This window comes from Camelus ferus, chromosome 26, assembly GCF_009834535.1.
Source record: "Camelus ferus isolate YT-003-E chromosome 26, BCGSAC_Cfer_1.0, whole genome shotgun sequence".
NCBI lineage: Eukaryota > Metazoa > Chordata > Mammalia > Artiodactyla > Camelidae > Camelus > Camelus ferus.
Window position 1 is genome coordinate 6,013,795 of NC_045721.1, and position 13,057 is coordinate 6,026,851.

Below are 13,057 nucleotides of genomic sequence, written 5' to 3' on the forward strand. Positions count from 1 at the left end.
TGTTTCTTTGTCTCATAAAATCTCGTTTCTGGAAGGAATCTCCAGTCTTTAATTCATTCTAATTCTCTCTCTCTTTAGATACTTTGGCTCATAAACCTTCCCTGTTAGGGGGATGTCTGTCTTATTTTAAAGGAAGTGAATTCCAAATATTCTTTTATACTATTCTAGAGTTCTAAATGCCTTGAGTCGTGACGCTTCTTCTTTGATCCAGTTTCCTCATTGCTTAATTTAAGCATCTATCTGGGCTTTCCAGTTTTAGTAGAGGACCTAAAAACTGTTCTTCTGTCACTAGCAAGGCTTCTGTTCTTCAGATAAACAGGTTTACTTGCTTTACTTACCCTGTAGGCACCACTACTGTTTTCCAAGCTGTGGTTTTCCTGGAGTGACCTCTTCTGAGACATCGCACCGACTCTGTCGTGCTGTTTAAGAGCGCTCCATCTGGAGAGAGTAAGGACATAGAGTTCTTGATCCAAACTCAGCATGCAAAGCTCAGTGACTTGGAGATGGACTCAAACCAACTGCCTCAGCCAAGGATGCAGATCATCTCCAGATCTGCTGTAAGAGAACTATGCCCCAGGCTTCATGGAACCTGGGTGTTTCCCTCAATATGGCACCAACAGATTGCAGTTTGAGCTGGGGAAGTGATTCTTCAAGGCTTGCTTTATCATCTCACTTTGCTGTTCAGAATGTCCAATGGCTTCTTATTGCCTAAGATACATGTTCCCCTGACCTCCAAACAGACATGAGGCTCTTCTTAATGACAGAGCTTTCTCCGCATGCAGAGCTGTGTCTCCAGGGAGACCACTCATTTCTCTCATCCTCTTTAATCCTGTATCCCTCTAACTGTCCTTTCCCACAAAGCCACTCTTGTTTGTTTCAAACTATATTTTTCTCCATCTTTCTGAAATCCTTTTGTGATGATTCTCTGAATTTTTCTTTCAGACCACTCTGTATCTAGCAACAAAAATTCTGTTATATAACTGGGGATTGGAGATCCAGACAATATGTAAACATCATGCTTATAACTATGTATGAATTTAAGTAGCTATTTATGAAATGCACCAAAATACAAGTTCAGATGGTACATAGTTACATTGTGTATATCACATTATGCATTATATATCAGATGTTGCATATTATGTATAACTCTTCTCAGTACATTCTGTGGCATACGGTAGGTATTCACCACTTATTGAACAATAAAGACTTTCAATGTTATAAAACAAAAACGAGAGAACAAACAGGTGACTATGAAGTTGGGGAGGGGGACAAAATAGGTGGAGGGGATTAAGAGGTACAAACTTCCAGTTATAAAATAAATCAGCCGCGGGGAAGTAATGCAGCATAAGGAGTGTGGTCAATAATCTCGTAATGACTTTGTACGGGGACAGCTGGTTCCTAGACTTACTGTGGTGATCATTTCATGATGTGTGCAAATATCCAATCACTGTGTAGCACCTGACACTAACATAATATTGCATGTTAACTATATTTCAATAAAAAAAATTTTGCAACGTTATGCCTTATTTTGAAACCCTCATCGATTTGGGTTTAAACAAATGAGAACAAATGTTTTCACAGAAGACGATTTTCCTGCTCAGGCAATTTGTTTCCACATAAATTCATTTGTAAAAGTTCTACAAGAAGAAAAAAGCATGTTTGAATGCATGTTTATTGGGAAAAGACATTACATAAAAGATACCTGTATCTTATATAATATTCTCCGAAAAAAATTCCAGGAAGAATGGTACCAGAAGCACAGCCTGGTCTGACCATAAAACTTGAATAAATATCAGTGAAAGGAAACCAGAAGTCACCAAATTAAACACGTGACTGCATGACTCTCGCCTGCCTTGGACATATAGACATATAAAAGTGACCCATCCTCTGCTAAGACGGAGGTATCAGTCACTGGGTTCCGAGTCAGTTTGAATGGGGCACCTGCCCCAGGTGAAGTTATCTCCATCTGGACAGCTTTCCTTATACCAGAGCCAGCTGGTGGGGGAAAATGTGGCCATTCTCTAGTAAAAACTGGTTTTCCTAGCGCTCTTGTGGATCCTCATATCACTTAAGCCGTTGTATCCGTCATCCTGCAGTCAAACACACGAGGGAATTCTAAATGATGTGTAAAGAGAGCATCTGCCCACTGCAGGATGGGCACATCTGCACCTATTAATTTTTCATCATTTCCTTCAATCAGAGGTCAGCTCTTCACAATGTGCTAAGGTCCTGGCATCTCTCTCCTATGGATTTCATGCCTCCGAAGCAGATCTTGCAATTATGAGACAATGACGTCGCTCCGGCAGAACATGATGAGTTGTGGAGAGCCTACCTCCCACTTTCAAGAGGGGGAAAAAAAAAAAAAACCTGTTTTAAAATATCGCATCTTCAAAATGGATGGAGACAAGGAATCAGCCTGCTGCTTATCAAACATGGGATGATAATCTTTGTTATTTCCCATGTGCTTGTTTAGAATAAAACAAGCATCATTTTTCTTGCTTGAGAGCTCCCCGTTTTTGTATTGTTCCTAAAGGTAATGGCCCATAACATTACTTTCTTTTTCTTTTACCTCCTAACAGAACTGCCTTACCAACTATTACCTCTTTTTTCCTGTACGTATTTCTTAGTTTTTTTATGTTTACATCATCTTTCATCTTTTTATTCCAAAAGAGGAAGGCAGTGATCTGGAGCTTACAGACGCCTCTTAGCCATGCTACTTGCTGAAGATTTCTGGTCCCTTCCCTCTCATTCTGTCACATTGGGTTGAGTAAGAGGGCAGAAAACAATTTGCTGCAAGACAGATAATCGTGACCTTTGTACATGGCTGGCAGGGATTAAGGTCTTCAATGAGCTAACAAACATTAGCTGGAGGAGAGAAAAACTCTTATGCAAATATTACCTTCATATATAGAAGCGAACTATTCTCAGAAACATTGCCTTGGTTAATTACCAATCTCATGGTGTGTTAAATATCTAAAAATAACTATTGATTGTCCTTCCTTGCAGAGAGTTGAAATCACAGCAGGAGGACCACAAAGAGAAAAGATGTTTTTAAAACTTGGATGCCTTCCCAGAATTTTTTTCTTTTTTTTTTTTTTTTTTTTTTTTTTTGGCTTTTCACTTTCCAAAAATACAAGGTAACTTCAGAGATTTCCCAAGCTGTCATAAGGTTTGGAGAGCGTGTGTCAGCATGCTCATCCCCCTTAGGAAACAGGCTCTCTGGTTTTCTTCCCAGCTTTGCAGCCCATGTGAGCATTTTGTTAACAGCAGGTCAGGTGTTCCAACCCCACAGTGTCTATCAACGTAGACCTTGTTATCAAGAGTAAGAAAATGCCTTTTTTTCAAGCCTGGTTTTCTTTGAGGTCTCTGCTTTTTTAGAAACCATAGTCATCACTGCTTTGTGAATATCTTTCACCCAACAACCTTCCTTCCTTAAATAAAATTGTCTGGTTTCATTCCACGATTTTCACAGTGACTCTAAACCAACGCCAGCAGCAGGCCCTGGCACCCTCGAGGTAATTATCCAGTGGACATAGCACAGAGCTTTCTCTTTTTTATTAAAAAAGAGAAATAAGATCTTGGCATCCTGGCATCAGTTGAAGTGGTTGAGTACTTGCTTTCTTTACTTTTTATTGATCAACCACTACAGACATTCTGTTCATTTCTGGGGAGCTGAAAAACTTCGATCCAGGTGTTAGAGGATGCAAAAGGAATCATAACGATGGCATTTTAGACATGCACAGGACTCTAAATTTGCAAAGCATCTTCACAGATGTGGTGTTTTCCTTCCAGCAACAGATTAGAGAGTATAAGAGACAGTAACGGGGCAGGCAGAGTGCACGCTTAGCGTGTAGGAGGTCCTGGGTTCAATCCCCAGTACCTCCACTGGAAAAAAAAAACGCAGTAACAATCTATTGTGGGTAATAAGACTTACACACATTCACTATTTTTTTAACAAGCAAGGAAGCTAATATTTGCCTAAAATTGCACTAGGCATTGTGGTAAAGTTATATATATATGTGTGTATATATACATATATTTATTATACGTATAAATTTATGTATCTATCATACATATATATTATATATGTCTTATATGTATACACACATATATAATGTTATTATATATGTATATATATAAGTTTATATATTGTTTCTCCTCCCAATAACCTTTCAAGATAAATTTTACTGCCCAAATCAGCCTCAGAGAAATGGAGTAACTTGTCCAAAGTCTAAGCCAGCCCCAACATCGGGGTTCCTTCCGTTGAATAACAGAGACTAATATTTGTAACAAATATCTTCTGCAGGAATTAAAAAAAAAAAGGACTGCTGCCCCAGGCGTTGGTATTCCAGCACTCCTCATACTTAGTGATGTTGGTGAGGTCAGCAGTGGAGATGGCCCGGTGGGGGTTCAGGGACTGTGGGGATCTGCTGGGTCCTTGGCCCAGATTCTGATCCTCAGTTTCATTATATGACTGAGTGCAAATGGAATTCCCATCCTGGTCTCCATGGCCAGCTTCCTGCACCATGTAAATGGGTTCAAGTGCCCGACCTCCTTGTAGGACTGGGTGGTCTGTGTTAGAAAGCAATTTAGATAACTCAAAGGAGATTTATTTGGTAGGTTCTGACCAGTGATGAATGATGGGTAGTCCTGCACATGAATCCTTTCTCCTCTCTTCAGTCCCATACACACTAAATCCTAGAACCAGGCACTGTCCAACTTGGGAATGGACTGGTTCTGCTCTATCTACTGACTTACCAAGAAAAGAGTTGTATATGCTATGAAGTGAGTTTAACTCATACTGTTTTAAAAGGGTGCACAGATAAAAGTAACTTCCTAGTTGTCAGAAAACAAGCATACGTTTATACTGTTGGTGGGATTCCAAATAGTAAGATCATTTGAAGGGCAGCTATACATTTCGTGCCCAACTTCCTAAAAAGTTCGTGCCGTTTTTTCCTCAGGAAAATAGCCTCTAAGACTATGTTAAAGGAAAAAGAGTTTTGTAAAAATCAACGTATGAACTCAGTTGGTCATCACACATCAACATATTGTGTTCATACCTAATTGCGGAGTTTTTAAATTACTTTATGGTGAATCCAAATTGGAAAAGAAAAAGTAAAACTGTCACTGTTTGCAGATGACATAATACTATACATAGACAATCCTAAAGATGCTACCAGAAAAACTACTAGAACTCATCAATGAATTTGGTTAAGTTGCAGGATACAAAATTAATATACAGAAATCAGTTGCACTTCTATACCGTAACAATGAAATATCAGAAAAAGAAATTAAGGAAACAGTCCCATTTACCACTGCATCAAAAAGAATAAAATACCTAGGAATAAACCTAACTAAGGAGGCAAAGGGTCTGTAATCTGAAAACTATAAGACACTGATGAAAGAAATTGAAGACGATACAAACAGATGGAAAGATATACTGTGCTCTTGGGTTGGAAGAATCAATTGTTAAAATGGCCATACTACCCAAGACAGTATACAGATTCAGTGCCATCCCTACCAAATTACCAATGACATTTTTCACAGAACTAAAACAAAAAATGTTAAAATTTGTATGGAAACACAAAAGACCCCAATTGCCAAAACAATCTTGAGAAAGAAGAACAGAGCTGGGTGGATCATGCTCCCTGACTTCAGACTATACTATGCAGCTACCGTAATCAAAACAGTATGGTACTGGCACAAAACCAGGCACATAGATCAATGGAACAAGATAGAAAGTCCAGAAATAAACCTAGACACTTACAGTCAATTAATCTACAACAAGGGAGGCAAGAATATACAATGGAGAAAAGACAGTCTCTTCAGTAAGTCGTGCTGGGAAAACTGGACAGCTACATGAAAAAGCAAGAAATTAGAACATTCTCTAACACCAATATAAAAATAAACTCAAAATGGATTAAAGACCTAAATGTAAGTTGGATACTATAAAACTCCTAGAGAAAAAAATAGGCAGAACACTCTTTGACGTGAATCACAGCAATATTTTTTTCAAACCAGCTGTGAAAGTAATGGAAATAAAAGCAAAAATAAACAAAAGAGACTTAATTAAACTTAAAATCTTTTTGCACAGCCAAGGATACCATAAGCAGAACGAAAAGACAACATACAGAACGGGAGAAAATATTTGCAAATGATGCAAACAAGGGACTAATTTCCAAAATATACAAACAGCTCATACAGCTCAATATCAAAAAAAGAAAGAAAGAAAAGAAAACCAATAAAAAAAAAAAATGGACAGAAGACCTAAATAGACATTTCTCCAAAGAAGACATCCAGATGGCCAAGAGGCACATGAAAAGATGCTCAGTATTGCTAATTATTGGAGAAATGCAAATCAAAACTACAATGAGGTATCACTTCACACCAGTCAGAATGGCCATCATTTAAAAGTCTACAAATAAATGCTGGAGAGGGTGTGGGGAAAAGGGAACCCTCGTGCACTATTGGTAGGAATGTACATTGGTGCAGCCACTATGAAGGACAGTATGGAGGTTCCTTAAAAAGCTAAAAATAGACTTACCATATGATCCAGCAATCCCACTCCTGGGCGTATATCCAGAGGAAGCTCTAATTCGAAAAGACACGTGTACTACAATGTTCACAGCAGCACTATTTACAATAGCCAAGAAATGCATGGAAACAACCCAAATGTCCATCAACAGATAACTGGATAAAGAAGACATGGTGTATATATATATATATATATATATATATATATATATATATATATATATATATATATATATATATAAAGTGGAATATTACTCAGCCATAAAAAAGAATGAAATAGTGCCATTTGCAGCAACATGAATGGACCTAGAGATTATCCTATTAAGTGAAGTAAGTCACACAGAGAAAGACAAATGTTATATGAGGAATCTAAAAAAAACAAAAGATACAAAATTTACAAACCAGAAATAGACTCACAGACATAAGAAACAAACTGTGGTTACCAAGGGGGAAATGAGGGGGAAGGGATAGATTAGGAGTTTGGGATTAAAAGATACACACTACTGTATATAAAGTAGATAAACAACAAGGACCTGCTGTCCAGCACAGGGAACTATATTCAACTTCTTGTAATAAACTATAGTGGAAAAGAATTTTAAATACATATATGTGTATATGTAATGGAATCACTTTGCTGCGCACCTGAAACTAACATTGTAAATCATCTACAACTCAATCAAAAATAAGAAATTTCTTTAAAAATTACTTTATTGTGGTAACATTTATGTACACTAAACAACACAGAATTAAAGTATGCAACTTGATAAGTTTTAATTTTGTTTCCACCCATGAAACAATCAGAAAAATCAAGATTCTAAACATTTCCATCACGTCTAAAAGTTCTCTCTTGCCCCTTGGGGGTCTCTCCCTCCCTTGCACATGTCCTCGGGCAACTGCTGTCTCTGTGGGGTACTCCTCACTCTGTAGAATTTTATGTAAGTGGAATCATACAGCACATGTTATATTGGGTCTGGATTCTTTCAGTCCACACCATGATTCTGAGATTCACCCGTGTTGTTGTATGTTTCAGTAATTCTTTCCTTTTTATTGCTAAGTAGTATCTCAGGGTATGTATACACCACATTTTGTTTATTCGTTCACCTATTAATGGACATTGGGGTCATTTTCAGTTTATATTTGTATACATATAAGTCCTTGTAAGGACAGATGTTTTATTTTATCTTGGGTAAACATCTAAGCAGAAAAATGGGTGTATTATGTGGTTAGGTGTATGCATAACTTATGAAGAGAACATTTTTACACTTCTGAAACAATTAAGTAAATTCATGATGCCGTCTCCACGTGGATCACTCCGTGATAATTTATAATTCAAAAATGATTCCTAGGACATGAGAAAATGTTCACAATACATTGTTAGGTGAAAAGAATTTTAAAGGCAGACTCAAACAGTGGGTATGATCTTAAGAAAAAAAGATTTGAAGTGTGTACAGTAATGTCCACAGTGATTATCTGTAAGGATAATTTTCATTTTTTTCCAGCTGCCTTTCTTTTCTTAACATTCTAAGACAAAAATGCATTATCAGAGAAAAAGTAGATGTGTGTGTGTGAATATATATTTATAAGATTTTATATATATATTCTTTTTTTTAGTCTTCCCAAAGGCACATGTACCCTCTGAAGGAAGGAATTTTCCAGCAAGGGAACTCTGGAGAAAGTAGAGTCAGAATAAATGTTTTCAAAATAGTATCTCAGTTCCTTTGCTCCTATCCAAAAAGTAAATGACCAGCTATTAATAGAAATATAAATAATAGGCCTTAACTTCTTTCTGGACCAAGACTCGAAATGAATAAATAAATAAACTCTTAAATGTGTCTACCATTTTACTGTTTCCCGCGTGTTTCTCACATATATTAACTCTGGCTAATCCTTACAACCACCTTGTAAGTGGTCCCAAAGGAGTTTACTGCTGGAGTAAAACTATAAATTGTGAGTTTAAAAAAATCTGTTAGCAGATAAAGCTCCCTCTTCAAGTGTTTTATTCAAAAATATAAGCTTTAAAAAAAAAATCACTCTATTGTAGGCTTACTTTGCACTATTTGTGTGTTTAGGCGCTTGAGGGAAGAAAGCATCGTGGTGTGTGCCGGTGAAGGCATTGTTCTGAGATGCCTTTGTGCTGCTGTGAGTAATCACAGAGATGTCAGCAGGGATGTAGCTTTTGGTCTTTCTGTGTCTGTATATTTAAGCCCAGAAGTAGATCCTTACAGGAGAAGATGAAGGATGTTTTTTCTTTGTGTGTCTCCTCTTCTCCTTAAATCCACCATCTTCTGCTCTCTCCCCATCTCCAAGAATGCTTTGCTCAAGGAATGATGAGTGGTCCCAACCCTAAGACTTGCATTAGGTAAATCCAGGCCAGTGCCACGAAGGCTTGGTGGCATTTGGCAGACCTTGTAATGAATTCTTTCTCAAAGCCCTTGCTCTGACCTTTCTTCAAAGAGAAGCTTCTTCCTGAACTTTTCATTGGAAACGTGCAGACTAACCAGAGATCTGGGACTCACACACACAGTCACGATAAGACAGTGCACACAGCTAACTTCCTTCTTCCAAAATTTCTAATCCTTTGTTACTTGCATTTTATTTTTGTAGCATTTATACAATTTATTTAACTTACTTTATACAAACTTGCAATATGATTTTATGCAAAACTTTTCCCACCCAAACTATAAGCTGCCTCTTATTTCCCATCTTAGTCATCTTTGACTCATTTATAGAACTCAGCGTTGTGGCTTTGAACCTAGTAGGTATTCATTATATTCAATATATTAGTTGAATTGAATTTGTTTCATTGATTCACAGTCCATTTTACAAAATGCTAACAGATTAATGTACCTGAACAAACTGCTTTCATCATACTTTTTCTGGCATAATGATCTTCATTGTCACCCACTGTCAGTCTCCTCAGTGCCAGCCCAATGCAGACGGTGGACTTTCTGTTTGCTCTATGATGCCCCTCCCCAAATTCCCCTTCCTCCCACTCCAGCAAGAGAAACACCAGCCAAGGGCTCAGCTTCTTGAGTGTCTTAGGTGTGAGCAGTGCTGTTTCTAGTTCTGGTGTGTAACTCCTCTGACCAGTATCAAGAATTGTGAAGTTTTACACCCCTTGCACGCTCACAGGTTAGTCTGCCGCATTTTGGTGGATTCGCTGGTAGAAAACGTCAGACACTTGTGTTACAGACACTGACACGGTGACAGGAAAAGGGCCAATGAAACCGTCAAATGCAGTAGGTCCCATTGCAAGAGAGCAACCCTGAGCTTAGAGAACGGAAATCTTGTATGATGATCAGAAAGCATGCATACCCTTTGCTCCAGAGGGAGATGCTGTCGCTGCTTTCCAAGACTCTTATTAAATCTGTCCTTTACTGAGGAGGGAAATACAACCTCTATGTTCCAAGGATGTTTGATGCGCGAGTCTAGAATTAAGGGCTTGCTTCACCAGCTGTGCAGAAATACAAGGAACCCGCGGAGAACTGTCTCCCAGCAATGTCCCCTCTCATTCCTCTGCCATCCATGCTTCTTGTGAGTCTTCCCATGAGTGTCCTCCTCCAGGGCTACTCTGATTAAGCTGACCAACAGAGATGGTGTCCATTCAATTCCTATCATGTAGCGTTGAATAGAGGCTATGTGAACGGGACTCCAAGCAGCAGGATAAGGCCAGCCTGCAGTAGCAACCCCAGCCCTTCCCAGGACCCCAGATCCCACCAGCTGAACCCCCCACCTAAGCCATCGGGGTCTATGTTAGAAAGTCAAATGGCTTTCTCTGTAAGTCTCTGTGTTGACTTTTCCACTTGACCTGAGACATCCAGGCACAGCAGGGTGTATTGGCATTTGCCCAGACTCTGTGCCTTGACCCATAAGAGGAAGGCTAGAGCAGTCTGATCCGTAACAACCCTGCCCAGTGAATCGGGGCCACAATGAATGCCTTCTAGGGCGACATTCACGTCAGTGCTGACATCAGCCTCCGTTAGAGACAAATTTCTTACCAACGTTACTGACTGCCTGGCACCTACCATATGGATTACTCTACATCATATACATAACTGTCTACAGAGTGAGCTTAAATAATGAGTGTTATGCCTCCAAAAAGCCTTCCCCACCAATATCCAAGTGTGGCTTTATTTTAGAGACATCCTGTAGTCATCCGAGGACTAGACGTTTTATTGTTGGTGTTTCCTTAAATACTCGAAGGTCTCTTATGAACGCCTGGAAAGTACAAGTCACTGTATTTGGGGGGAGAGGCAAGTTAATGAATGTCTGGCGTTCTCACAAGAAATATGGTCCTGAGGGCACACATGGTACCTCTTGAAAAAAATTTATAATTGTTAGGTTCTGCCAAGCGGAACCCATATCAGTCTGATGGCAGAGGGCCTCCGTGTGGGGATTCTGCAAGCAGTATACTCAACCAAGAGGGTATTTACTATCTTTATGATCTTGGACCCTGTCAGTCAAACAAGACTCCAACGGCCTGAACCAGAATTAAGCTTCAATCTCTTAGGTCTCTTTTGGATTAGCCTGCCATTCAGCGTATGTGCCAACTGGACCGACCTGGGACTGTCATGATGGAAGAGAAAAAAGCATCAGACCCAAGAACAGTCAGGGAGGAATCCCAAATTTTCAAAACAGGCCTACATTATGTTCTTCTCCTTTCATCTTGATCATAGGAAGCAACTAAGAGAGGGTGAACCATCTCTGGGGAGAACTCATTCAGGGACTAAATCGCCTTACGAAGGTGCACAGCAGATGAGGGCGGTAGACACAGAAATCCTTTTCAGTCAGTTTTTGAGGACACCATGCGTGAGTAACAGCAGGCTCCCGTGTGTGGCAGGGAAGGTGGCAAGTCCGTCAAATATCCTGGCTGTACCACCATTGAGTGCTTGTTGCCACACAATGTGTGCCACCACACCACATTTTCAGCCCGAATATGATCTGGAAAGCTGACAACGTGGCATCGTTGGTCAGTTTCCAAGGCCACATGGTGTGGCCAGAGTCAGCGGACAGGACTGGCACAGCGATGTGGCTACCTGCACAGCAAGGTAGGGTGTTTTGTGTCCAGTCTAGGTGGTTGACGTGGTACCGTACAGGGTATGAGGGTGGACCCAGGCAGATGTGTTGACTCATGCAGTTCAGGCTCCACAAGCAGCTGGATTACAGTTGGTGTCGTCAGAGAACAGGCCTTTACCGTGGACATCTCTGTGAGTGACACATGTGGCTGAATCGGCACTCCCCACAGTGCCTGCGATCTGCTCCAGAGGGTGCCTTTAATTTGCCCCAAAGTGTGTCTTTAATTTTCCTGCCTCTGGTTTTCTAAGTGGCAGACCATTGGCAGCAGCTCAAGAATCAGTAAAAATATAAGCAAGTTTATGAAGGTGGGTGTTGGCTGCAGCTATGGGAACCACGCTGTGCTCTGTCAACCACATCATTTTCTCTGTCACATGGCTGCTGCAGCAGCACAGTGGATGCCATCAAGTATTGGCCAAACCATCCGATAACCAGGTCCAACATCCAGGAGACCCTCTGGAAATCAAGGGTCCCACTGAGCAGTGATGACGCTACAGGCAGTGGAGCTGGGAGTGTAGTCCCCCCAAAATGGAATAGTTGTCACTTTTTCACGGAAAACTGAGATAGTGCTGGAGCCAGGCCCTCTTCATTCTTAAATACACCATTTCGAATCGAAAAGCATCTTGATGGGCCCCTCCCACCTTGTCAGTCAGTAAGTAGGAATTTAGCTGCCCCAAAATAGAAATATCAGGCTATCAGCTATCAAATCCTCCATGAGTCAAGGGTTCGGTTTTGATAAAAGCCCAATAGCAAGCTAACAGCTGCTTTTCAAAAGGGAGGTAAGGAATTCAAAATCCCAAGGAACACTTCCAGGTAAAGACTGGCTCCCTTTGCCAGAGGCTCCAGTTGGTAAAATCCTAAGTCACAGAGACTTGTAGTTCAACGTGGTCTTTAGAATTAAGGGACCTCAAAGGCATGGGTACCTCTCTACATACAACAGTTTCTGATCAGAATAATCCTGTCTGGCATTTATGGGACAGAGAAGTAAAAGCATATAACACATCAATTCTTCCTTGACGTTCAAGTGTAGAAACAGCATGGGGACATCAGATCTACCCAGAACCCCACCCACAAGGTCTTGTTGGCTTTCCGTTCCCATTAGCCCTGCTCAGAGCCCATGGGCTAAATTCAGGTGCCCCTCCCTTTGCAAGATGAGGTAAGATGGAGACTGGGATGCCTATATCCAACAGAACTGTAGGAGTTTAAATCCTTCACTCCCAGAAGTTCCCTAGCATGTTTATTCTGGTATACATGGCCTTTGATAGTCTTTGAGGACAGGGAGACCTCAGCCCTACCTCTGGGCATCTTCTTAAAGCAGCTGAGGTTGGAGTAGAGGAGGAGGGAGGGATCAGGTGGCACCAGTGGCAAGGTATGTTTACTTTCAGTTTTGACCAATATGGCGGCTTCTTGTGCTTCAGTCAACTAAAATTCTAATGTTTTTTCATCCACC